Genomic DNA, 27,911 nt, shown 5'->3' with positions numbered 1-27,911 from the left:
CGGTAGGTCTCACGGCCGCGTGGTCCAACCTTGGGATTTCTGCAATATTCACGTTAGTTTCTGGATCAGAGTGTCTATTGTTTTTCTTCCCTGGGGAAAAGATCAGAGATTTCAGAAATCTGTTACCCTTTACAGGGTTAAGAACCAGGGTTAGGAATGATAATTTAAGATTTTGTTTTGGGATAAATAATATATACTTCAAAAAAAATACGTAATCCGTGAAAAGTTACCCTGTCCCTCCTGCCCTAGTCACCAGCTTCCTTTTCACAGATGACCAATATTTATTAGTCTCTGATGATCCTTCCAGAGAAGCTTTATGATTGTGGACAGACAAGCATAAACTTCCTCTTTTTTTCTTGTTCTCTGTCTTAAACGTTCCATGTTAATTCATCATGTTTCCTTGTTTCCCCCTTTTCTGGCTGCATATAATTTGAGTAGATGTACCTGGACGTTTTGAACAGTCTGTTGTTCATGAATATCAAGGCTGTTGAGCACACAAATGACACCATGGATAATTCTGCTCATGGATACTTTCATGTGTGTAGCGTGTGTGTATTAAAAACTCTTAGAAACAGAATTTTTAGGTCAAAAAACTTGTATATTTGTAATTTTGCTAGAAGCTAATTTTCCACCATAGAAGTTGAACTAATTTCCGCTCCCCAACCGTGTGGGAGTCCGAAAGTTTCCCCTTGCCCTTGGGACGTATTGTGTTAATGCATGCCTGGGTGTCTGAGAGGTAAAAACCATGGTGTCGAGGTGTGGTTTTAACTTGCATTTCTAATTATGAATAAGGAAGTTATCTTTTCAGATGTTTAGAAATCCATTGTGCTTCCTTATCTTTGAACTGTTTTTTCATATCTGGGTCTATTTTATTCTTTCTTCTACTGAGTTGTTTTTATTCTCATCTTTTTTTGTAAGTATATATAAGTATGTACTTATATATACACACACATATATACACTTAAACATATAAGTATATATTTTTGATATGTATGTACCACTAACAGATCATTTCCCTAATACATCATATATACATATATGTATATATATTACTGTGTATACTATATATATATTACTATAATATGTTTACTATTTATTACTATGTATACTATATATATTACCATAGTATACATACTATGTATACTATATATATTACTATAGTATACTATGTATACTATATATTACTATGTATACTGTGTATAGTATACCATAGTATACCACACTATACATAGTATACATGTATACATAGTAATACATATACATATATTTATATATGCATATATTACATATATACATAGTATATGTATATACTATACATATATACATAGTAATACGTATACATATATTTGTATATGCATATATTAGGGAGATGAACGGTTAGTGTTCCTGAGTGGCAGATATTTTGTTGCTGATTTGTTGCTGATTTTGCTTACAGCAATGATTGGCATGTGGGAAGTTTTCTGAAATAAAACTTAGCAATCTTTTATGTTATATGGCTTTTTAAGTTTCAAGGAAGACTCAGGCCTTTCTTGCTCCAAAATTCTTTCAAAACCCTCTGATTAGTGATGGTTGGCTAGAGCTCACCAAATTTTGGACTCCTGAGTGAGGTAGAGGCACTCCTGTGCCCCCCGCCCATATTCACAGAAGCACAAGGCTGTGCAGACATTTCCAGGCATAAGGTACAAGGTAAGATGAAAAGATAAATGCACTTGGATTTCCTACCTGACATTTAATGCTATGGAATCATTTCTTCCCAATTGTTTCTATCCAGTCATTGGCATTTGGGGAAAAGCTGGGGCCCTAGCAGGATGGATGAAGCTGAACTTTTTGTTGCCTGGACGAACAGGATGTTTAAGTGGGCAGAACACAAACAGTGGAGATAAGCTCACCTCAAGGGCAAGGGGCAGTAGGTCAAGAATCTGCCGCTGGCCCGCTTTGGGGCTCTGCCTTCTCGGCCTTTGGTTGGCACTTGGGCTACAAAGCTGCCTACCAGGACCAGTTTCCCCTTAACTGTAGGCTCTGGCCCTCTGGGTCACTGTGAGTGTTAATGGGGCTGCTGGAGGGGACTGGGGAGTGGGAGGGAGCCCAAGGCCACAGGAAGTCCACCCCAAGTCTGCTGTTGGTGCCAGTCTGGCTCACGATTTAGCTTTCCCCAGCCCCTTTCTCTCTAGGTTTTGGCTCTAACCCTCAGAGTAGGGGGAGAAGGGTCTCCCCTCCCCCCACCGGGGCCTCCACTTCCTCCTGTGGGAGGAATCCTCTTCAGAACTGCCCCCACCACATTTTCACCCTAATCCAGCCAAAGGACAAAAGAAAACAGAAGGTAAATAATCAGGATGTAAGGGAGGAGGCACCTGAGCCCTTGCACTGAGCCTACTAGGTGCACTCAACCAGATAGAGCCCTCAGGTTATTCGATCTGCCCCAGGACCGCATGTAAGGGCCCCAGGGGTCAAACGTAACCCTGGCATCTTCAGCACAACCTTCAAGGGCTTCAAGGGGATTATTCACACTGTGGTGGGTGCGTGGGTATCTCGCCTTGGGAGGTGCGTGGGTATCTGGAAATGGACGAGGTTAGGATTCTCTCCATTCAGGACAGCAAGGAGAGGAAGCGCTAGGGCGAGGCCCCAGGTAGGGGACGTCAGCAGTGGAGGGCTAGGGTAGCACAGGGAATTAGGAACCAGAGGCTGGAGAACACCTGGAATGCAGCCCGCGACTGGGGGCCCTGAGGTGGGGGAGCCCCTCCTCCCAGATGGGGCCTCCCGAGAGGCTGCGATCCCGGAGGGCTGCTCGCCCAGGGCCTCCGCAAGCCGCCGCGCGGGGCCGAGCAGGGCGCGGTCGCCGAGGCCCCTCCGCGTCTCACGCGCTCCGGAGCCCGCCAGGGGGCAGCGCGGGGCCCGGGGCAGAGTGCGGGCGCGGTGGAGCTCGCCTACACCTGTTCGACCCGCCTGAGGACCAGACCCCTACGGCTCCCGATCCTGCAGGTCCGAGGCGCGCCCGGGAATCGGTGTGCGCCCCAGGGCCGGGGGCGGTCGGGGCGGCGCGGCTGCCGGAGCCCGGGCTTCGGTCCTTGTTCCCGAGCCCAGTCCCTGAAGGACCGGGGCCCCAGGTGCGCCCGCCGACTGTCCGGGCGCCGGGAGGGGGCTGGGCACCAACGCATCTTTGTCTTCCCTTTCTTCCCGCCGCACGCTCTGGCCCGCGGGCATTTTCCGACCCGCGGCTCCCGGGCGAGGGGCGGCAGGCGAGGCCGGGCGAGGCCGGGCGGGGCGGGGCGGGGGCGCGGGGCGGTCGCCGCAGGCTGGTGCGGGGAGCGCCCGGCGGCCGCGCCGCGTGCGCCCGGCAGAGGCGGCCCTGCGTGCCGTACGCCGCGTCCGGGGCGCGCCCGCCGCTATTCAGCTTCCCGGGCTCATTAGCAGTCTCGGTGTGCGGCTCGGCGCGGGCTCACAAAGAGCTGCGGCGGCGGCCCGGAGCTCGGCCTCGCGGACGGAGCCGGTGGCGGCGGGGCGGGGGCGGTTGTGCACCCGTGCGGCCCCGCGCCCGGGCCAGGTAAGCTGGGGGTCGCGGCCGCAACCTAGGGGTGTCCGGGACGGCGCGCGGGGGTGGTAGGGTGCCGGGGCGCGGGGCGGGGCGCAGAGGTTGTGGCCGGAGCGCGGACCCCGGACCCGCGGCACTGCGGGGCGGCCGGGCGCTGTCGGGGTCTGTTTGGTGCGGGTGGGGGGGGAGCCCGGACCTGCGCCCCCTCGACCGGCGGGCGGGCGCTGCGAGGCCGAGCCGGAGGCTCGCGCATCCCGGGTGGGAGACGCCGCGGTGAGGGGCGACCGTGCGCGGACTGGGGGCGCTGGCCGGCGGTGGCTGCCCGCTTGGGTCCCGGGGCTGGCCGGGCGGTTGGTGCGTTCCGCGGCCCGGCTTGGCGCTGGCAGCTAGTCCCCGTGCAGGGCAAGTCCCGAGTTTGGGGTCGCTTCGGGGGTTCTTGCCTCCCGGGAAGGCAAGTCCCGATCTTCGCCCCCTCCCATTCCCCTTCATAATGAGGCCCAGAGGGAGAAACTCCTCAATTAAAAATCCCCTCCCTGGTTCCCCTGGGCCGCCGCCGGCGCGGGGCTCGGGGTGCGGCGCGACCCGCCACTCGCCTCGGCCCCTTCCCTGCAGCGCGCACAGCCTGGGCGGGTTGCTACCGGGAGATTGGGCCACTGATGATCCAAGCGAACATCGAGTCCCCGACCTCCGAGCTGGACGGCGGGCGGCTGGCCTCGGTGTGCGGAGGCTGGGGGCCAACTTGCCCTGGGCTGAGCGCAGAGGAAGGGTCCGGAGGGCGCCAGGGAGGGGCCCGCCCTGTCTGAGCCTCACCGCGCCTGGAGGCTGAGATTGAGCCTGCTAGTCCTAACTTCATATTTACTTACAGACGGAGGACTTAATTTTTTTTTTTTTTTTTCGGATTTGTTCATTTACTGCCTGACAGGGGCCAGACTCAAATCTGTGATTAAAAACTCACGGATGACCACGCAGACAGTGAAGTCCCCCAAATCAGGACATCCCAGCACTTCGTCCCGTGGGCTGGGTTGTCCCCGGCCTCTTCAACTCCTGACCCCCTTTCTGGGATTCTGTCCCCACCCCCCGCCCCTGCTTTGAAAAAACCACAGCGGTTTTAGAAATAATGACCTGAAAGCTTCTGGATTAGCAGCGGGACAACTTTTCCCGAGGTGCACATTTGAGGTACTCTGTGGGTACCCAGAACCTAGGGGTTAGACCCCAGTGAGGTGGTGGCGGGGACTTCTCCTGTGGGCAGTGTTCACCGTGCTGGGCACGTGGTTCTGTTTCTCCGCCCAGAGCTGCTAGGATGTCCTGCCCTATGTCCTCACTCCAGGCTGCCTGTCTGCGCTGCTTTGCATTTGCAGCAGGGTCTGGAGAGGGTCTCCTGATGTGGAAGCCGTTGGGACTCTGAGTGGTGTCCAGGGAATTTGTGGACTAGCTGGAGCTTGTTGGAGGTCCCTGCACTGAGCTGGCAGCCTCTCCAGGGGGTTTGCCACCAGCCCTGGCAGGGGGGACCCCTGCAGCAGTCTCTAGAGCAGGCCTGGGTCTGGTGATTGCACTAGCAACGGGGTCCTGCCAGGGTCTTCTGTGGGAGCCTGAGTCTCTCCAGACCTCTTGTCATTTGTTAGGGATCATGGTGGTGCCCCTCCCCCCGTGGTCTGCCTTTCCATCTCCAGAGTACTGGGCTTCTGCTCCTGGGAGACGGGCAGGCTGAACCAGATGGTGTGTGTGTGTGTGTGTGTGTGAGAGAGAGAGAGAGAGAGAGAGAGAGGTGGGGTAGAGTGAAGATGGTGGTGGTCAACTTCTTACGCTGGTCCCACCCCTGTGTTTCTTTCTTCTGGCACGCAAGGCTGGATTGGGGCTCATTAACTTGTTTGCATAACCATCTCCTGAGTAGCTATAACTCTCTCCCCCTTTTTATATAAAATATTAGTTTCACAGGAATAATTGGTGGCGATGGATTGTGAAATGGAGGTGCATAAAGAATTCAGTTTGCTGACCAAACTAAGAAACGCTGGATAAAAATAAAAGATAATTGTAAAAGACACCAGTCGCACCCCTGGAAACTGAGAGGGAGCGCTAAAACACCTTGATTTTTCCTAGACACAACTGAGGAACTCAGAGGAAAAACACATGGACGGGGTGGCCACGAGGCCTGTCTTGGGGGAAAGTTGTACAGGTCCCTTCCGGGTCTTAGCACCTCCCTGTCCTGGCTCTACATGGTTGACCTAGTGACTCAACAGCTGAGGGCCTCTGGTGACCCCACAGTCTGAACTCTTGGAGAGACCCTTACTGTCAGGGGAGTCAGAGAGGGCTAGGGCCAGGAGGGCACAGAGGCCCTAAGCACATTCGCAGCAGGCCACAAGGGAGTTCTAGAAGCAGCGGCAAAAACCAGGATGTCTGCCTTGCAGGTTGGCCTGAGAGAAATGGAGAGAGTGAGAGAGCCCGGAGTGGTGGTAGCTTGGAGCATGCCAGGTGGCTGTGAGGAATACGGATGTGGAAACACTGTCACACAGCTCAGTCCCCAGCGTAGGTCCCGTTTGATGATTGCTCAACAAAAGGCAGCCCAGGTGCCTGTTGGTGGTTGGACCATGTGCCCACAGGGAGGATTCTGGGACTCCATCGTCCTCCCTGTGTCCCCCGCCCACCACCTGGGTTGGGTCCAGTTCGTGCCTCGGAGGAGCCTGCTGGCACGGGCTGAGTCAGCTGGCGTGGGCTGTCTTCCATTGCCTTTCCCAAAGTCAGTTCATTCTCTCCCTGTCCTCTTTTGGACACATGAGGGAGCCCAGGGAGGACAGTAACCACAAGGTCACAAAGCCAGGCTGTCTCTGCGGGGTTCATGGTTCCCTAGTGTTCTGGGGAGCCCTCCATATTGGTGGGCTGCCATTGCTGTGGGAATTAGGATTTCTGGGCTGCCTATGGCGTTTTGTAAGTTGGGCTGCATGGTTGCCTCTTGGCAGGTGGGGCCCAGACCAGGTCTGGCGTTCCTTGCTTAAGTCCTCCGTGGCTTCCCGGTGCTCACTCCACACTCATATTCCTTGGTCCGATTTTCTCAAGTTCCCTTCCTTGTTCCCAACCATGGTCCTTCCAGGCAGATGGGATCACTTCCCAGGCTTGCCCTGGGTGTTCCCACCCTGTCCCCTTGGCTTGGGGCCCTTGTGTGCATTCTTGATGATCCCAGCTACATGTGGACTTCTTTCCTCTTATCCCCTTGTCCTCAAATATGCCAAGCTTACATATGCCTCAGGACCTTTGCACCTGCCTTCCTCCAGATGTCCACCTGACTTGGTCCCTCACTTACTTCAGTTCTCTGGTTCTATGCTCCCTGACCCCCCTCCATAATTTAACTTTACCCCCCCCCTGCTTTTTTTTTTTTTTTAACCCTGCTTTGTGTTTCTTCTTCATATTTAACATTTGATTAGTTATTTATATACCTGTCTTTTTATTGACTCTTACTACTCCTGTGTAAACACCTTGTTCTCCTCTCTATTCCTGGCAGCTAGAACAGGGCCATGTACCACCTCAGTGCTCCTTGTTGGATGAATGAGTGAATGAGTGAGGCCCCAAGAATGGCCCTCTTCCTTTCAGTCCGGCTCTGGGCTCCTCCTTTTCCCAAGCCTCAGGGCTGGAACTGAGCTGTAGTCACGTTTGTGTTCATGGTTGGTTGGCTCCTTCCTAGAAGTCAGCACAGAATCTGGTACTCAGTGGGCAGACAGGAAAGAGCTGTGGAATTATACCGTGCAGGTGTGTTTTCATATAGGCCAGGAGACAACATGGTTGGAAAGGCAATCTGGCCCAAAGAGCGGGTGTCCTGATTCTTCACAGAAACTCCTTTTCGGATTTTCGGTTGTTTGGATGGTGTCCCTTCAGGCTCTCCCTGCTGCCAGAGCCAGCTCTGTGTTGTCCCTGCAGTCACCTGGGCTGGAGAGGCACTGGGAAGGAGGCACTCTCTTCTTACCCAGGTTCCCTTTTCCCTCCATCTGGATATTTCTAAGCTTGTCTTGTACCTTATGTCAGACCTGGCATCTTGAGGCTCCCAGCCAGTCTGCCTGCCCCATGTTTGCCAGCCTCTGGCTGCCGAAGTTTTCCCCCGCCAGATCCTCCTGCCTGTGCTGTGGTCTCACGGGGGAAGGTGCGCTGGTGGTATCAGGACGGAGGCAGCCTGAGGTTGGGAAGGACGGTGGGGTTAGGAGGAGTGAGAGCTCCATTCAAGGAATCTGGGTCTGTCACTCATCCTTGGGACCTGTACAAGTCGTTGGCCTTGGGAGCCTTCCTCACCTTCTGTCCTAATGACATTATAAGTCTCTCCTGCCGCTGTTTTGAGACCCATGTAACTATGTATACAGTTCCCAGTATCAAAGTGATGCTCCAAGTCATTACCAGGCCTAGGGCTGTGCAGGTGTGGGGGAGGGGAGTATGGCCTCTAGGCTTGCTGTGGTTTCTGCAATTTCTCTGATCCCTGCGGGGTCAGGTTGGGTAGTTTCAGCCACAACCTCATTAGGAACATGGGAGCTGTTCTCATCAGGTGCTACGTCTGTTGTTTTTGTGTCTGAAGGACCAAAATTAAGAAGGGGGGAAAAAGCACGTGGTTGAGTTTCCTGCATGCACTGACTGAGAAAATATTTTCGTCTCGTGGCATTCTGGAAACCAGTGTGCTGCAACATTTGAAGATGGTTTCTCATTTGGCGCACGCTGGTGGGCACTTGAATTGGTTGAGTTCTGTTCCTCCGTGTTTGCTCTTTTCAGTACCGAGCCGTAGATCAGTTGTCTCGCCTTGGCCACAGGGAGGCAGGCTATGGAGCAGGCTCTGGGGAATGCAGGGCTGTGCTGCGATTGTGGCTTGAGTGGGAGAGAGCTCGAGGTCCCTGTGCTCCCCCGGGCCCCCCATCCCATGGGGGCTTTGTTTGTATCATACTTGATTTTTCAATCGGGTGGTCGTGAGTGGGATGTGATCCACCCAGGGGTTAATTTTCAACATGTGTCTAGAGAACCTGATAGCTGGTGACCAGTGGACCTGAGTGCTGGTTGGCGTTTGGAGAGTAATGGACATGTCACAGGTGACCCAGCGCCCAACACGGGGACAGCAAGAGGGTTGTTTGGGAGCGTGCTGTCCAGCCAAACAGCAAATACTGTTGGAGGGTGAGTAAATGTGTTTTCCTTTTTGCACTTGAACTCACTGGCATTCTCTGCCCCTCCTGTCCTAAGCATCAGCCATGAAGACAGATGCTTGGGTCTGAAATGCTCAAGCCCTTGTTCTGAACAAACCTGAATACATAAATAGTCAGGAGGACAGCATTTGTATTTAGAACTCTCAGTTGGAATATAACGTGTACATATTTCTCTCTGCATACGTATATGTAATACATATCTATTTCTTTTTTAATTTGTTGGGTTTTGTATTCCTGGAGTTGATTCCCCGCCAAGGCAGCTCTCTAAATTTGAATTTTTCTGAATTGTTGTATGCATCGTTAATTTAATAAAAATATATAGTGTATCATTTTTCCCAATTGGTTTACTTATCACTTGTCTTGGAAAAACCCATTGGTTCAATACAGGAGACCCACTGACTGAGTGAACGCGTGCATTTAGGGATGATGGATTTCTCAGGTCCCCCTGGCAGCGAGTGTGCGCATTGTTCAAATAAAACGCAGTTTACGTTTCTCGGTCTTTTGGTGCGATAAGTGAGCCATGTGCTCTAACATCTGTTCATATTACCCAGAGCTGGTGATGGCTGTCGTGGGTGGGGTGGAGGAGGAGGGGGCCTGTGTTAGGGATCCGAAGCTCTAGAAAGCCGGGCTCTGCCTCCAAACCATCAGCGAATGCCCCTGCTCAGAGTTTGACCTAAATTCTCCTAAGAGGTCGCACATAGTTCTGGCTCCCTTCCTCACCAGCCACTGAGTTCCACGACGTTATGAAGATAAGGTGTGGGCAAGCGTGTTGTTATGATGAAATACTCACTTAACCCTGTCATTGGGGTTAGAGAAAGAGAGAGAGAGAGTTTCTTCCCAGCTTGCCTGACGGGCCTCAGATGCCAGGCGCACCTTGGGTCCCTGCCTGGCTCTGGCTGATCACAGCAAAGCGGGCAGATGACTGATGGATAATTGATCCTGGCCAGGGGTCCCAACGCTGCCCACTTGGCCTGCCTGCTGGATCACGGGCCCCTGGGACAGGTCGTGCTTGGTTGTGGCGACAGCTGTTTTCTCCAGGGAATGGTAGTGGGACAAGCCTGACCCACGGCCCCTCCTCGATGTGATTTCCTTTGTGTACACGGACTGCGAAGTTTCTGCCTATGGCCTTTCCCTGTTCTTTGGGTGCTGGACGAGCACACCAGCGTGGGGCAATGGCTGGGCCATCTGTCTCTGGTTCTCATGGGGACATATGTCTCTGAGCTGGTTCTTGGGTTGGAAACTCTGAGAGCAGAAGGCCCTCCAGACCAAGAACGCCTGAGTGTGCCTCTCCTTTGGGCTTTAACAGATTTCGGCTTCTAAATTAATTGCATTTCATTAAGTAATGGTTTTGTTCTTGATCTCAGGCTGCTCTGTGCTTAATCAGCGGTGGTGGCTCGTGCCGCTCGACTTTCTGGGATGCCCTCAGAGGCAGGGGCACCTCGGACTTGCATCAACTTCTTGTGGGGAGCTGCCTTGGGGGACCCCTAGATCTGGCAGCCTTCTCCCCGCTGCTGGCTCTGAGAATCCCTGCTTTGACTCTCTGTATGTGTCGCTCTTTTCATCTGTCATGCAGGATGGCTTAGGTGCTAATGGACACGGCAGGGTGCTGGGCACTTAAATGGCAGCATTGCCTCTGTCATTCACCTGCTGGTCCCTTGACGGGTGGGGTCTCTGCAGTGCAGACACTGTGGATGGGGCTTCCGCTTTAGAAACCCCTGAGCCCTCTGCTGGGAGATGTATCCATCTATCCATCCCTCCATCTGCTCCACAGGTAGTTTCTGAACACCTGCTCCGTTCTGCCTTTCCCAAGCCCTGTCTAGAGCTGGGTGAGGTCAGCAGAGAAGGAGCCAGAGAGGGGCCACTGGCAACTGTGGGATGGCATTGGAGTCCCCACAGATGGGAAGGTGTGAGAGCCCAGGCCTGGGGGGTGGGGGAGTCATGGACCCCATCCTGGGAGGGTAGACAGGTGTGCCCCTCCAGAGTCCAGGCCAGAAGAGCCCTCCAGGCAAAAGGGCCAGCCTGGTGTCAGGCATGTAGGGAGGCTGACTGTGTATTTGGCATCAGACACAGGTAGTGTGTGCAGATCAGAGCCGGAGATGGGGGAAGGGGTGTCCTGATCACCAGGGGCTTGAGCTGTCTTTGGGGGCTCTGAGGCATCCTTGTAGTACAATGGGGACATGGGGGTGGATAGAAATTACATGAGCTTTGCTGAGAGATCTTTAGGACAGTCTTTTCCATAATCAGGCTTTGCCACCAGTTAACAAGGGAGAAGGGCTCATGGAGGGCACGTGGAGGGGCGTTGAGAGAGTGCTGGGAGGGGTTTGTGGGGAGCCCACAAACATGACTGAAGAGGGGCAGGCCCCAGCTTTGCAGCCCTTAGAGCCACGTGGCTCCAGGGGCCTCGTTCCTTACTGTCTTATGGAGGAGGCCGCGGCTGCTGCCAAGTCCTAGCCTGGCCCTCAGGGATGTTTAATTTTACCTTTTAGAGATTTACAGGCTTTTTAGATTAAATTGCCACTGTTCTCCTACAAAAACGACAAAATCCTTGACAAACCATAAATCACATTATTAATTTGCTCCCATAGAGTTAACCTCTGTGGCTCTGCTGTCTTATGGGAAGGACGGTCACACAAACAGAGGAGCCCGGTTTCTAGTTGTCAGCGAGCGTGGAAAGACCAGGAGGACACAAGTCGCAGAGGCAGGTGCTGCCTCAGCCTGGCCACCCTGCCTGCTGTGTGGCCATCTTTGTGCTGCCTCGTGGGCACTGCCAGGGCTCCTGGTGGCTTTCTGACTCTCTGTAAGGAGGGGGCTGACTCCTCATGCAGAGGGGACCAGGAAGGCATGGGGCAGGGGTGGAGGTGGGGGGGGGAAGAGCTGCAGCTGCTGGACAGCTGTGCTGTGGCCAAGAAGCTGGGTACCAGAGGTCTCTGCAGGCTAGTCAGCTCCAAAGAGGCCCTCAGATGCCTCCTGTCTGTGGCCCTGACTCCCCAGGGCACCCACAACCTGTGTCCTCTCTTCCCCTTTTCGGCTCAAATAGGCTACAGTGGCTTTTCATTCCCTGGGTTATGGTGGCTCAGAAAACATCTGTTACAGGTTGCTTTCCTTTTTGGAGAGTAGTCTGCCGGTTTTCGGCTTTGGCGCAGGGCGGGGGGTGAGCACCATTTCCTCCCATGGAGCCCGTGGCCTGGCCCTTGTCACAGTTTGTTGAGAGAAACCTTCATCGGATGGAGGGTGCTGTCTGTGTGCCTACTGGATCCAGCCCACAACCCCCTCTCCTAGCTGCATCAGGCAGGGAGGAGTGGGGAGGGGGCTCTGAGCATCGTGTGCTGCTGGGACAGGGGGTCTCGGGGCTTACTCTCCTGATGGCTTGATCAAGGACCTAATACGACATTGCAGTTCACTTTGACCGAGCTGCTTTCTTCCTTCCTGGCAATAAAGAAGCCAACCCGTCCTGGATTTAATACCCAGTATTTCAGAGCAGATATCCAGTGGTTCTGTCCAGGCCTTGGCAGCTTGCCTGTGCTCATGCATGACGCCCCCAGGAGGGAACAAACGAGCACCTTGGCAGAGGGGCTGGCCATCACTGCCTACTGAGGCAGAAGAGGGCTCTAAAAGCCACACGTATTTGTGGAAGTACAAACAGAGTTTACTTTCTTAATGGCCAGCCTTGAGGTGAAATGAGCTTCGGTTTCATGGAAGTAAAAGGAGACATAAGTCATCTACTTGGGACCGATTTATTTATTTATTTTTTATCTCACCACCCTAATTCCTGAGAGTGGTCCTCAGGCTCTCATGCATTTTCCTTGTGCACACACTGTCCAAGCTGGCCGAGACCTGCAGTCTGTGATGGGGGTTCGCCATCCAGGATGACGGCCAATCCGTTGGACACCACGGGACCTCCCATCTCAGGCCCTCATACCCAAAACCTTTTTTTTCTTTCCCTGCTCCACACACATGTGCTTAGTGGGATATATTTTAACAAATTACTCATCCTTAAATAATGCACTATATTATTAATAAGAAGAAGGCTGACAACTGGGTAGAGGAAGGGGACAAGAGACACTTCACCTGAAGAAGGTCCAATAAACATACGAAAAGATGCTCGACTCCCTAAGTCAGCAGGGAGATGGAAAATAAATGATAGGTGTGTGTATTCGTCAGGGGTCTCCAGAGAGACAGAATCAATAGGGTAGAGTGTGTGTGTGTGTGTGTGTGTGTGTGTGTGTGTGCAGGTTTATCATGAAGAATCCTCTCGTGATTGTGGAGGCTGAGAGTCCCAGATCTGCAAGCTGGAGCCCTAGCAAAGATGGTGGTGTAACTCAGTTTGAGTCTAGAAGCCTGAGAACCAGGAGAGCCAGTGGTGTAAACCCCAGTGCGAGGGCAGGAGAAGAAACGAGCTGTCCCAGAAGGCAGGAACATGAGGGGTGAATTCCGCCTTCCTCTACCTTTCGTTTTCATTCAGTTCCTCTGTGGATTGGATGTTGCCCATCCATGTTGGGGAAGACCGTCCATTCGACTAAGTCCTGATCGAAATGCTGATCTCATCCAGAAACACCCTCACACCAAACACCCAGAGACGCTTTCGGATCTGGATCTGGGCTTGTCCATTGGATGCATGAAGTCAGCCATCATGATGGGATATCACCATGACACACCTATCACAATGGCTAGAGTTAGCAGGAACTAGCTGGTGTTGGGGACAATTTGGAGCTGTGGGAACTGTCGCTGTTGATTGGGGTATCAGTTTCTACAACCGGTTTGGGAAGCCGTTTTATGGAGTCAACTAAAGCCAAAATTACATATACCCTCTGACCAGTAGTGAGTGCCCCTCTGAAGCGAGCTGCAGGAAAGATAGAGCGTATGGCCACCAGCTGATAGGTGGCTCCTAAAGAAATCAGGCCCTGATCCCTGGAACCCACGAATGTTAACTTAGATGCTAACTTATATGTGATTAAGGGTTTTGAGATGAGATAAGCTTGGGTCTTCTGGGTGGACCCTAAATGCTGACGCGAGGGTCCTTCTGGGAGGGAGGTGGGAGGGGGTTGGAGGCAGAGAAGGAGGCTGTGGAACCACAGAGGCAGAGATGGGAGCAATGTGGCCCCATGCCCGGGAAGGCTGCCAGCCCCAGCAAGTGGAAGAGGAGAGGAATGAGTTCTCCAGAGCCTCTGGAGGGAGCACGGTCTGCTGACGCCTTGATTTCTACCCAGAGAACCTGCTTTCACCTTTCTCGATCCTACAACAGTGAGAGAATCCATGCATGTTGGTTTAAGCTACCCATTTGTGGGGTGACTTCTTAAAGTGGGCACAGGATGCCAGCACAGCCATTAAGAGGCAGGTGCGACAGTGCCCATGGCGGCATGGTTGTCATTTCAAGCTGCAGACCATGCAGGCGCCCATCAGTGGCAGGCCGGGCCCGGCATGCCAAGGTTTACTGGCGCATGGAAGACCACAGAGCAAGCCGTGAGCACTCACCTTCTATGAGTGCGTGCAACAGTGTGGATGAGTCTGGCCACATACCATTGAGTGAAAAAAGCCTCAGAGCCCTGAGTCCCTTGCTGCACATTTCCATCCATCGGAAAGTCAATGGGCAGCTCTTGTCTGTGCAGCTGGAAGTCAGGTTGCCTTTAGGAGGTGGTGATTGGGGAGGGCATTGTTGGGCTGGGCTGGGCTTTTAGAAGTGCCGGCAACATCCCATGTCTTGATCTGGGTGGTGGTTTGCATGGGTGAATTCCAATTCACGATAACGAAACTTTCCAGTATGTGTACTTCGATAAAAGCTGAAAAAACAAAAAAAGAGCAGTACGTCATCTTGAGATTCTCAAGGAGAACTTTCAACAGACTGACTCATGGCTTGTTTCACTGCTGGAACAATAATATCAAAATCAAGATTACAGTTAATGTGAGATAATGAAATTTTGCCATTCCGACAAGTTCTTATTAATGTTGAGATTCGAACCGTATTTTCTAAATGAAATCAGAGAACGTAAACCCAAGGAGGATGCTAAGATCCATATGCAAGTAATTGATAATGGATAAGTTATCTGGATGAAGTGAGTTTTAATTCCTAAATGTGAAGGGAGCCGTGCTCTCAAAACCAGACACAAACAAGCCAAGTATGTGAGGGTCAGATGCTGTGCACTGTCAGGGGAGTGGGAGGGAAACCAGAGAGCTTTAAGAAGCAAGAGCGGAAGGAAGTGGTGTCTGAACTCAGGGCCAGCCCTGAAATCTGGGGGGTAGGTCCCAAGACCTCATCCGCCCATGCAATCTCCAGGCCACCTTGCCTGCTGCATAGCAGTCCCCAGAGATCTCTGCTGTCTTTGCCCACACCTCTCCCTGGCCTGTTTTTCCTACCCCTTCCACCTGTGAGTTCTCTCTCATCCCTCCCAAACCAGGTCGGGCAGCCCTGCTGCTGTGCTGCATGGCTCTGTCCCTGAGACTGCCCTAAACAACCAGCTTGTCCCGGTGGTCTTTTCCATGGTTTCTTCCGGAGATGCAAAGGAAGCAGGTGGTGGCACGTGGCAGCAGTCACCATGCAGCCTCTGAGGTTCCATGCATGTCCATCTGGTGAACTGTCAGCCTTGACCTGGTGAGGAGGGGAGGGAGGGCATGGCGGCGGCTTCAACAAGGCCCTCTGAGAGGTGTGCCCATACAGGCAGAGGCTGGGGTCTGTGGGGGCCCTGGGCCCATCGGGAGCCAGCCTGGTGCTGCAGGGCAGCCCCAGCGCAGCCCCAGTGCTGGTCCAGGCTGATGTTGTGATGTGCTGCAGGAGCGTCACTGAGATTTTCAGAGCGGGTTCTATGTATGTGGTATCGTAGTTCAGGAATCTAGAAGCCTGGGTTCTCCATGCCCCCAAGGAGCACCCTCTTGCTGTATCTTCTTCATCCTTTGTTTATGAAGCAGGGGAGAGAGCTGGGTGGCCCCAAACCCAGCTCCTCATGCTCCGGTCCCCCCTCTCCTGGACTGGATGTAGCTTCCTAACTACTCCCTCCTTTCGCTCACTTGTTGCTGCTGAGACCTGTTCTCAGCTCTGAGGCCTCCCTGGTGTCCCTAAGTGCATCTCACCTCCTCACCTCCCACTTGGTGTTATTTCCCCTCTTGGCACTCATCCTCACCTGACCTATACCATGAGCTTGTCTCTTGTCCTTCTGCACAGAGAGCTCCCCGAGGATGGGGGTGCTCCAGTGTCGGGGAGGGGGGCATGGAGTTGGGGATGGGCCTGGGCTGGTAGCACTTTTTGCCCTGGACAATTAGTGAGGGAGCTGGACTCTTGCAGGAAGTATGCCCTGCCTGTGTTGGCTCGAGGACTACTCCCAGTGGCCTGGCCACCCAGGGAACGTTGGCCATCTCTGGAGTGAGCATTTCCACGTGTGTGGTGTGCAAAGCATCATTACTGGGTGCTGGCACACACGTAGAGGAAACGGTGTCGTGAAGACTCAGCCCTTCAGGGGGCTTTGGATTTGATGAGTTTGTTGGGAAGGGGGAATGTCATCATCAATGGGTAGAAGAATAAACGGGAAAGGGGGCTCCTGCAAGGTGTAGCAGCGGGCAGAAGACGCGTGCCTGAATGCGGTGGTCGTTCTGATGGTGGCTCATGGAAGTCAGAGGGTGCTAAGGGGGTGTGTACACCCCAGTCCCCAAGTGTAGACCATACTGGGTGATGTCCTTCCAGAGAGTACAGATGGAAATGGAACAGTAACTTGGCAGTGGGGGAACCTGACAGTCGCTGCCTTGGCTAGGTAGTCAAGGTCAACACCGACAGGGATGAGTCATGTTGAGTGTCTGTGTCCTTGATAGGATGTGATGGAAACGGCCCTTTACCTCTGTGGTCTGTCTCCCCCAAACCCATAACTTCTATCTAATCCTAAGGAAAATGGCAGTTAAATTCCAATCGAGGAGCATTCTGTGAATACTTGCCCGGTACTCCTTAACACTGCTGAATCAATAGTCTCATAAAAAATGGAGACTCTGTCACAGCCAGTAGGAACCTAAGGAGGCGTGATGACAGACTATGATATGTCCTGGTAGGGACCCTGGAGCAGAAGAAAGACGCTGGGGAAAAACTAAGGGGCTATCAATAAAATGTGGACTTTAGTTAGCAGCAGTGCATTCCTATTGGCTCATTAACTGTAACAAATGTAGGACATGAATGTAAGAGGTTCATGATCTTGCATTCTGGGGAAACGGGATGTGTAGGAATCAATGGAAAATCTGCTAAAAAAAAAATAAATCTGTTCTAAAAAGTGAAGTCGGAGCCTCGCTGTCCTTCCTCATCGAGCTCCAGACCCTCTTGGCTTTGTCATGCCTATGGGACCTCCTTCTTTCCCCTCTGAGGGAAAACGGAGGGAGTTCAGTTTAGAATTTGGAGTTACCTATTTTTGTATGCCTCGCATGTCTGGGTGCTTGACAATCACGGGTTTCTCAGGTGTGGTCGGTGTGGGTGCTGGGGACAACCCTGGGAAAGACAAGGCGAGCCAGGACAATCACAAGTGTGTGGGCCAGGTTCCCTCGGTCTCCTGAAGGGACAGCAGAGCTTTCTTCTGCTTCCTTCTTATGTATGAGGAAAAGGAAGCATTGACATCCGAGTATCTGTCCTGAGCTGCCACCCTCCCTGGATCAGCCCCTGGGTCACTTACAGTTAGTGACCAGAGACTCTTGGTCATACAGGCAACATGGACCCAAGCTGATGTGTGTATGGTTGAGGGTCGTGTAAGGAGCAACGGGGAGCCAAGTGTCTGTGTGGGCTGAGCTGGTGCTTAAGATTCATGGCCAACACCGAGTAGGTGGTAGAAATGGCTTTGTTCCCGTAGGAAGGGCTGGCTGGCAGGGATGCAGGAAAACAGCCCTCCCTCACCCCCCAGCAACTGAATGCCTGGTTTTGGGGAAATTTCATGGTCTTTAAAGTACATAAGATTCGCTTCCTATATTTTTGGAGGAGGCACAGCAGAGAGTGAAAGGAGGAATCCCATAGGGGAGGGAGAAGCCAGATCAGGATCCCTGCTGCTCTGTGAATGGGCCAGGCTTGGCCAGGAAGGCTCTGGTTTATGGAGAACTGGAGGGCACTGCCTGGGGCTCAGCCTCTTGCTTGCTGGGCAGTGATGGACGTGGCTTCCTCCACCTGCTGCCAGAGGAGAGGACACCTGCTTTGCAGGACAGCGTGAGTCAGGAACCAGACCGTGTGCTCCACGTCACTGCAGGATCTGAGGCTCAGGAGGTGCTTGGTGTGGGATAGGCGAGGCTTGATGCTGTGGCTGGTTGGGGGAAAGGTGCCTACACCACCGGGGACCTTGTGCAAGCCAAAGCCCCTCACAGGTCCTTGAGCCGGTGAGAGGGAACGATTCCCACAGGTCCTACAACTCATCTGGATTTTATGACAAAACCAAGTTGAGCCACATGAACCTGCTATTTTTGTTAACTTAGAAGTGGTCAAAGTCAAGCAATTTCCTATGGTTCAGTTCAATAGAGTTAATGCCTTTTTTTGGCAAGAGAGCATACTCTTTATCTTAAAAACTTTATTTTTAGTTATTCCACACCTATGAATTCATTGTGTTAGGAAGAAGAGATAAGCAAGCAGAAGAGGTGTTTAGATGCCCAGGTCTCCCTGCCAGGGGACCGTGGTCCCGCGGTGTCTTCCCGGCTGCCTGGGCACATGCTCAGCTCCTGGACTGTGTCAGGATCCCCTTCCCCTGCTGTCAGGCTTTTGCAAGGCACTCATGGCCCCCGGGCCCCCATGCTTGAGCATCGGAGTTGTTTAGAATGTTTTTCTGCTGTGAACCGTGCTGTAATAAATATTCTTGCAGCTCCTTTTTTCTTCTTTCTTTCTTTTTTGGTGGATATTCTTGTTTCTTTCATTATGATAGATTTCGGGTAAAAATGCTGGACAAGATGTGAGAGCTTCAGACAGACCTCCAGAAAGGTTCATTGCCCACTGACAGTGTGAGGAGCACGGGGCTGCTCTCCCTCCCTCCCTCCTACCCATCCTCTCCCCTTTCTGTCTCTCTTTCATCCAGTCCCTTCCCTCTCCTCCCCTCCCCCTCTCTCCATCTCATTCCATCCTTCCCTCTCTCCCTCCTCCCCCTTCCCGCCCCATCTCTCCCTTCCTCTCCCCCCTGTTTGTTGGGATCCCACGGCGCAGCAGTCCCCGGATCACATTCCAGCTGCCCCTCCAATGCCTTGCGACCCCCCAGGATCCCTCTGGTCCCCCCCTTCCAGGGTTTGCTTGCGGTATTTTGAGAGGAAACCAATAACTTGCGGGGGACCCGATATGGAGAGTTTCGGAGACTTCCTGCTGACACACAGGCAGCCAGGCAGCCTGGGACTGATGGCTCAGGTGTGATACCATTTCTTCCAGGGAGAGATCCCTTTTCTGATTGCTCCCGCCCCCCAGCATGCTGGGGACCCTGAGGTGCTGACCTCATGGGTCAGACCCAAACCCGGGGCTCACAGGCCATTATTAGTTTTAAAGTATCTTATTTTTTTCTGGAGATTTGGCAAGTGGAGTGATGCCAGACCCTCTCTTCCTGAACCGCCAGAGCCAGCTCCAGAGCCTGTGAGTCAGATGGCTGCTTGCCACCATGGGACACTTGGCCTGGTGTCCTGTCCTGGAGCCACCGGCTGCCCTGAGAATCCAAAGAAAGGCCGCCGAATCCTGCGGCCCCAGGAGGATCCTTGCCCTCCTTTTGCAGAAGCAATCGACTCGTGGATTCGCTCTGTTGAGCTGGAAGAAAGAATTTTTAAATTTCCTCTGGTTGAAGAACCTAAAATGGGACAATCTACATCAGTTCCCCCAAATTGGACTTTTAAGCATGTTCTTGGAAAAATGGACTGTTTTCTGTGTGTGGGAGCAAATTCCGTGGGAGCCGTCTGGTAATAAATTTAAAGTGCAGATCTATTAGTGTCATTCTCAAATACTGAGAGTCTTGAAAACCGGAAGCTGCCTGATCAAGTCCTGTGAGGCAGTGCTCCCCCCCACCCCAACCCTGGGGAGGGGACAGCTGGGGAAGTCCCTTTTCTCTGCCCCAGATCCCCTCTCTCCAGGTCGGCAGCATTGTTTGTAACCAGGGGTAAACACTCCTTCCACCACCTCCTGAAGATCCCAAAAGACATCAGAAGGGTGAGGTACAGTGCTGGAGTGACCCTGAAATTTACTGGGGTACATATTGTCTGGTAGAATGCAGTTTGCATGTAGTCTAACATCTAAAGAGCTAATAAGTAAAAGAAATAGATATGACATCTCTGTTTTTAAAATAGTGCCTTCTAACAATTCTCTCATTATCTCTAGAGGAGGAAAGAGCCATTTTTTCTGGCAGCAGACTCGGGTTGAGAAGGATCCTGGTCTCATTGACGAAGAAGGTGTCTGACATACTCTAGATCTGGGATTCCTTTGGCATTGGTTTTGCATGACCACTTTTTTTTTTTTTAACTCAATTTTAATTTCTGATTATAAAGCTAATAGACACTCATTGTAAAGATTCAAAATTTTCAGAAATACCTATGTAGAACATGACAGCCCCCCTCCCCCAACCCCCTGCAAAGACAACCATTGTTAAAGTTTGGTGCAGATTCCTCCTGGTTTTTTTGTTTGTTTGTTTTTTTATAGAAATGTTTTACTTAAATCTTACACAGATACCTTTATGTTTGTTATTTTTAATATTTTTCAGTGAACTGATATTGTATTACCAGTGTGGTTTGTCCATAGATCTCTTCCCCCAGCAATGCATTTCAGACATTGTGTCTTGTCAGTTATGCATGGTAATATTATTCTAACATTGTACAATACTTGACTGTGTACTTATTTATTTTCAAAGATTTATTTATTTGAGAGAGAGAGAGAGAGCAAGCATATGTGCAGGGAGGGACAGAAGGGGAGGCAGAGAGATCCTTTAGCAGACTTCTTGTTGAGAGTGGAGCCTGACGTGAGGCTTGATCCCACGACCCTGAGATCATGACCTGAGCTGAAACCAAGAGTCGGACGCTTAGCCGACCGTGCCACAGTGCTGCCCACGTGACTGTTGACTTATTGACGAACTTTTGGGTTGTTCCCATTGTCCACACGTTGGTCACACCAGGCTGTGGAGTCTCACACGTATGTCCTTGTACCTGGCATGGGAATGTCTCTAGCGTGGGTTCCAGAGGCAGACTTGCGGGGTCGAATGGTTTGAGATTTCTAGCATGAATAGTTATCACCGAGATGCCCTTTGGAGCACTCCCGACCATTTTAAAGGATGCCAGTTGTGTGGGACGGCTTTCTCCCCATGTCCTCATCAATGGATGCTGCCTTTGTAGTTTCACTTGGTCATACAGGTATAAAGTTATCACTGAGTTAAAATTAAGGATGAGAACAAGGTTTCTCACCGGTGCTTCATAGTATATCTGAATTGCTTCTCTTCGTTTTCTTTTTTGCATCCTTGCCTGTCTTTCTGTTAACTTGTTCATCTTTTCCTTTTGGATTTATAGGCATTCATCATGCAAGAGGGTTATTTCCCCTTCCCTCTCTATGTTGCAGATGTAGTCCTCCCCAATGTCTTTTGTTCTTCACCTTCATTTAAAGGTATCCTTGATGGCACGAGAATGTGGGAGATATACGTTGTCAGATCTATCAAGCTTTTCTGTGATAGCTCCTGCATTTTGTGGTTTACTTTGAGAAAGGAATTCTCTGCCCAAGTGTATACCTCCTGTACAGAGAGATTTTCTTCTAATATTGATGGTTCAGATTTTTTGACATTTACATCTTTTATTCATCTGGAATTTATTTCCAGGTACGTGAACTGGAGATGGAAGTTTTTTCATATGCATACAGTTTTTTGACGTGATGTATTAATAGCCCATCTTTTGTCTCTATTTTAAGATGTGCGTTCGTCATGTGTGAAGTTGTTGTTGTGTCCTGGGACGTGGGGCTGTCCCGTATGTCTGGACCATCCATTCTGATTTATTGATGTATTCTTCTGCCAGTATCTACTGTTTAAGTTACCATGGCTTTTTGGTATGCTCTGTTACCTTAAAGGGCCACTGACTCTGCATTAATTCTCCTTTTCCCATGCTTTTCTAACCTTTTGCATACATTTCTTTGACTGCATAAACTTCAGAATAAGGTAAATTCATCCCACAATCTGATTGGGATTTTGATTGGGATTGCTCTAGAGGTTTCTTTGAGGGAGAAGAGGCATCTTTATATTTCCTTCTCATTGGATATTGGGATTTATTCATAGGCTTTTTATATCCATCCCTAGTGTTTCATCACTTTGTTCACACACATTTGATACATTTCTTGTTAGGTGTATTCATAGGTATTTTGTAGCCCCTGCGGCTGTTGTCAGTGGAGTTATCCCCTTCTCCAGCCTCATTTCCCAGCTGATTCTGGTGGATATATAGGAAAACTGTTGACTTAGGAACGGCTGGCTTGTCTGTCCTTTGGCCTAAATCTCTCTGTTGGCCTAAATGGTTGGTTAGTTCTTTCTCTTGGATTTTCTCCTTGGGGGATCATTTGCCAATGTTGACCTCTCCTTCCGGATATATACCTTCTTATTCCTGGCTCATTGTTGTGGGGAGTCTTGATTCGCCAGCTCTGTAAACACCCTCTAGGGATGGTCATCTGCTTCACGTCATGGGGTCAGCCCTCTCGTGGGGCCCACATGGGTTCACAGCCTTTCAGGCCACTTGCTGTGCCCTGAAGTGGGGGCAGACTGATGGGGGATGCTGTGGGCTCCCATGTCAGCCTGGCATCTGCTCCTCCCCAGACTCGGTGGGGCTCCCCCCAGGCAACAGTGGTGGCCCTAGGCTTGTGCAGTTTGTGGGGGGAGGCGGGGAATGCAGGATATAGCTTGGGTTCTCAAAGCCCCTCTTTGCAGGTGGTGGGCCACCTGGGAGTCAGAGGCTGGGGGAGCCCAGCAGGGAAGTGTGGGCATTGGCCAAACCTGCCCAAGGCATACCCCATCCCAGCTGTGTCAAGATGTGGTGCCTATGTCACAGAATTCCCACGTGGACCCTCTGGGCAGGCCGTGGAATCTGTGGTGATGGTCATTCAGGGTCACCCTTCGGAAGTGAGTCCAGGTGGCAGGGAGGTGGGGGGTTGGATGGTGCAAGGGAGAGGAGAAGCTGAGTTGAATGCTGGATCCCTTTGGTCGAATCCCTTTGCTCAAGCCATTAAACAAAAACATGCCTTCCTCTTGCTTACACTGTAGCCTTGGCCCTGGAGCGTCACACCGTCTAGTTCTCGGTACTTCTTACTGACAAATGGTAGAGAACTGCTTTTGCAAGTTAAGACTCCTCGTTTCTTCTGCACATCATGGAGTTTTTGCATTATTTCCCCCCGTTTGCATGTAGAACATTCACTGAGGATAGCATAGCTCTCAATTCTTGTTCATAACATGTTTGGGATGATGGACGTTATTTCCTCCTTTTCTGAGGTAAACCAGCCACCTAGTGCCTTTGGGGGGTGGGGAGGTGGTGCTGATACTTGGCATTTCGGGGGTTGGTGGGCACTATGGTGGGTTAAGCCTAGAGGGGCCTGAGCCTCAGGGCACAGTGGCATGACCCATACCATTCTCTGGTGGTGACTGGGGTGGGCTCTGAGGCTTCCCAGTTGGGAGGTCCCTGCCCCCGGGGGTCAGCAGTCAGTTGGCAAGGCATGGCAGTCTGCCTGGATGGGTGCGCTCCAGACCTGGTGTTTTTGTTTCTTGCCCTCCTATCTGCCAGCATTCTGTTCCTCTTCCAGGCCCCTAGACACCCCATTTCCAGCCTCTTTCTGGCTCATTTCCACTGCTCATGGGAGGATGCACGGCAGGAGGCTGCATAGTTCTCTGTACTGTCTTCAGAGCTGATGGACGCAGAACTAGGCCAGCCGTGTCACAAGCCAGCGGAAGAACAGCTAGCAGGAAAACCCACTCTGTCCGTGGTACTGTAGAAATTCTGGTTAGAGGGAGGGCCTGGAGGAGGGGCGGGCGGGGGATCCACTGTGGATGGCAGTTAGCTCTCGGTTCCTGGGATATGGAGACACACCGAGAGAGGGATGGAAAGTCCAAGGGTCCTGGGTGTGTGACCTCTGACAGGGGCTTGGTGGGTCTCCGTGATTTGAGAAGGATGCAATCCCTGCTTAGCCAGACATGAGTTCTCTTTTGTTCGAGTCCTTCCTTGCAGTTCGGGATGGGTTCTAGAATTTGTATTCGAAGCGATGGAAAGGGGGCGGGCAGCCTTTCGTGATGGTGGGATTAACTCTGAACTGAAGAGGTGATGGTGTTAAAAGCCAGTAGCTCAACCCGTGCAATGTTAGTAAGGCCTTATGTACCTAATTATGGCCTGCTTGAAAGCTGGAAATCTGTAAGGTGACTTTTAGGATGCTTGGTGGGGGTGAGGGGCAGCCGTGTGCAGGGACAGGTTTGTATCTGCTTGTGTGCCCCTTATTTCCTGGGAATCACTGAGGAATAGCGCTTTGATTTTCAATTTAAAACCTGATCTCCCTACAGTCAGCCTTTTAGAACAGAATGTTGAAATGGGCTGCAATCATGGTGTTCCCATTCAGGTAGGTTTTATTTCAAAAGCATGGACGGTGACAGCATTTCACTGTGTTCATATGCCTGCTCACCTGCCCAGGTTTTCTTTCTTCTAATGGAACATGTGGAGCCAAAGCCCGCTTCACAATTCTGTCCCCCATGGTGGCCGGGGCAGATCCCGGCTCATCTCGGAGGGCACGTGCATGCGTGGTCGCCGGCCCAGCCACAGCCAGGAGGAGAGGGCAGCGGAGGAGGGGCCCCAGATCCCACTCAAGGACCCATGTGGTTTTTATTTTGCTGCATCTTGTCCAGAAGCATTTGTATTCAGGGCAGAGTTGTTTTGCTGTCAGCCTTCAGCAGGAGCAAGGCAGAGAGCCGTAGTACGCGGGTGTACGTGATAACCAGGGACGGCAGGCGGGAGCCCATGTGGGATGGAAGCTTAGGGCCCCAGGAGCCTTGCAGGGCCTGGCCCTTCTCAGCACCAAGACTTTGCTTTTGTAGACATCAGATCACGCTCTGAAGAGTAGTGCCTATGCCCTGTCATTCACTTGACTACCCACTACCTCTCCCTGGAGCTACCTCTTGGAATCTTCTGGAGTAAGTGAGTATCTGAGCTGCTCCTCAAGGTACTTAAACCCCAGGGAGCTCTGGGACCCTTTAGACCATAAAGTCTACCTTTCCCCAGAGAAGCAGATGACGAAGGTGTATTTTCTATTTGAACCAACCCTGATGAGGCCTCCTGAAGTGTCAGAAAGGAAATCTCATTCTTGACATATGCAGAGGGGAGTCCTTTCATTTGTAAAGCCTGTTGGAAACTCTGAATGTTCTTTAAAAAAAAAAAAATTAACTTTGCCATTGGTGAAAAAAAGAACCTCTTATGTCATTGGCAAGTGATGCCTTCAGCCTCTCTCGGGTCCCCCCTGAGCACGTGGCTGTGCCCCTGGCGTGGCCGGACCCCCTGGATCTTCCATATCTTCACTGGCCGGTTGTCTTGCCATGAACTGCCTGTGAGAAAAGGAGAAAAGGCAAGTCTCCCTGATTTTGATAGGAGGGTCCTCTGGGCCCCTCATGGTTCCGAGGTGTAGAGTGTCTTCTCTGACTCTTGCCATATCCTCCTGTGGTAAGTCTTGCTCCCATTTGCTTCCTGGCTCCTCATTCTACCAGGGCGTCTGTCCTTTCTTGGACAGGCTTCTCTTTAGGGGACCCCAGGCCTGGGGCTACTCCCTGGGCATTGGAACATTCTGAGAGAATCCTGTGGTGAGGTGCCTGATGTGTATCATCCCTCTTTGGTCTTCCAGTTCCTGGATATTATCTTTTTTGTTTGTTTGTTTGTTTTTGTTTTAGTTTTCTAAATTGTGGTAAAATAGACGTAGCCCCGTTCACCATTTGAATCATTTTTTAAACTATCGAGTTCAGTGTCATTAGGTACGTCCGTCCGCCTTGCTGGGCAACCGTCAGCACCATCAGTCTCCAGAACATTTTCATCTTCCCAAATAGAAACTCTGCCCCCATCAAATAGCTGAACTCTGTTTTCCACCCTCACCTCAGTCCCTGGCAACAACCATGCTACTCTTCTGTTTCTGTGAAAAAGTGATAGCACTAGGAGCCTCATATATGTGGAATCATACAGTGTTTGTCCTTTTGGGACTAGCTTTTTTTGTTTTTTGTTTTTAAGATTTTATTTATTTGTGAGAGAGAGAGAGAGAGAGAGAGAGAGAACATGAGGGGGGAGGGGCAGGGGACAAGGGAGAAGCAGACTCCCTGCCTAGTGGGGACCCCCAACACAGGGCTCGATCCCAGGACTTCCAGATCAGGACCTGAGCTGAAGGCAGACACTTAACCAGCTGAGCCACCTAGGGCCCCCTGGGCCTGGCACACTTGCTCCACATAATGCTCTCAAGGTTCATGTCTGCTGTAGCATGTGGTACAGTTTCCTTCCTTTATTTTTTTCTAGCTTTGTCAGAGTATGATTAATAAATAAAGATGCTATACATTGAGGGTGTACAATGTGCTGTGTTTTGGTAAGGCGTACACCACGATGATTTAATATACGTACGTGCTGGGAAGTGAGCACCTCAGTCAAATTAACACTTCCATCACCTCCTCTGGTTGCCTTTTTTTTTGGTGGTGAGAGCACGTAAAGATCTACTCTCTCAGCAAATTTCAAGTATATAATCCAGTCTCAACGATAGTCACCGTGCTGTACATAGGTCCCCAGAATCTATTAATCTTTTTTTTTTTTAAAAAGATTTTATTTATTTATTTGACAGAGAGAGAGATCACAAGTAGGCAGAGAGGCAGGCAGAGAGAGAAGGAAGCGGGCTCCCTGCTGAGCAGAGAGCCTGATGCGGGACTCGATCCCAGGACCCTGGGATCATGACCTGAGCCGAAGGCAGCGGCTTAACTCACTGAACCACCCAGGCGCCCTTAATCTTTTTTATTTTTTATTTTTTTAAGAAAGGGAGAGAAAGCAGGAGAGCGGGGGGCTGGGAGGGGCAGAGGGAAAGGAAGAGAGGATCTTAAGCAGGCTTTATACCCAATGTAGAACCTGACACGGGGCTTGATCTCATGACCATGAGATCATGACCTGAGCCAAAATCAAGAGCTGGACACTTAACCGACTGAGCCACCCAGGTGCCCCAGAATTTATTCATCTTATAACTCAAAGTCTCTACCCTTTGGACACCATCTCCCCCCCCCCCCCCCCAAACTCTTGGTAACCAGCATTCTGTTCTCTGGTTCGGTTTCAACTTCTTTTGATTCTCTGTGTGAGATCACATATATTCGTCTTTCTGTGTCTGGCTTACTTCACTGAGGGTGATGTCCTCAAGATTTACCCAGGTTGTTGCAAATGACAACGTTTCCTTTTGGATGGCTGAGTATTCCATTGTGCATGTGTGCATGTGTGGGCGTGTTTGTGTATATCCATTTATCCCTTGATGGACACTCAGGTTGTTTCTACATCCCAGCTGCTGGGCATAGCGCTGTAATGAACATGGGATCTCATTTCCTTTGGATATATGCCTGGAAGTGGGACTGTTGGATCATATGGTAGTTGTATATTAAGTATTTTGAGGAATTTCTGTACAGTTTTCCGTAGGGGCTGCACCAGTTTACATCCCCACCAACAGTGCACAAGGGTTCTCTCTTCTTCATACCCTCGCCAACCAACATGCATCTCTCACTAGCCATTCTAACAGGTGTGAAGTGATAGCTCCTCGTGGTTTCAATTTGCATTTCCCTGATGGTGAGTGACCTTGAGCACCTTTTCATGTATCTGTTGGTCATTTGTATGTCTTCATCCAGAAAATTGTCTGTCCAGGTCTTCTGCCCATTTTTAAATCTGTTTGTTCGTTTTTTTGTTTTTTGTTATTTGTGTGTTTTTTTTCTTCTGAGTTTTGTGAGTTCCATCTATACTTAGGATTTCATTCTTTTTTAAGGCTGAGTCGTATTCTGCTGTAAGTATAGACCATATTTTGTTTCTCCATTTATCCATCAGACATCAACAGTATCGCATGCAGCAGAAAGAACCAAAGCAACAAGCAGGGACTTGGTATGTGATTGCCCTCGGCCCCTCATACCCTCTGAAGTCACAAGAGTGTCAGCGGGAACTGGGTTGGCCAAAGTGGTTCTTGCTCACTCCTACATTGAGCAGACAGACGTGGTCTCCGCATGGGCCTCTGAGCCTGGTTCTGAGTGCAGAGGATGCTGAAGTGAGCAAGAAGCCAGGTCTTA

At 51.2% G+C, this 27,911-nt stretch overlaps 1 protein-coding gene across 6 annotated transcripts in view; it reads left to right on the top strand.

Moving 5' to 3' along the window:
• The first annotated feature begins 2,860 nt into the window (after positions 1-2,860).
• The window catches only part of APBA2 (amyloid beta precursor protein binding family A member 2), a 243,046-nt gene continuing 217,995 nt past the window's right edge, over positions 2,861-27,911 (top strand). For 3 of the 6 annotated variants that reach the window (XM_059180198.1, XM_059180200.1, XM_059180193.1), the window contains exon 1: positions 3,348-3,541. The gene's annotated coding sequence lies outside the window, so the exon portion shown is untranslated. The other 3 variants (XM_059180196.1, XM_059180195.1, XM_059180197.1) reach the window with 3 other exon arrangements.

Source organism: Mustela lutreola, chromosome 7 (assembly GCF_030435805.1).
Source record: "Mustela lutreola isolate mMusLut2 chromosome 7, mMusLut2.pri, whole genome shotgun sequence".
Lineage (NCBI taxonomy): Eukaryota > Metazoa > Chordata > Mammalia > Carnivora > Mustelidae > Mustela > Mustela lutreola.
Note: the sequence above shows the minus strand (reverse complement) of the source record. Positions and strands in the feature narration are given on the sequence as shown.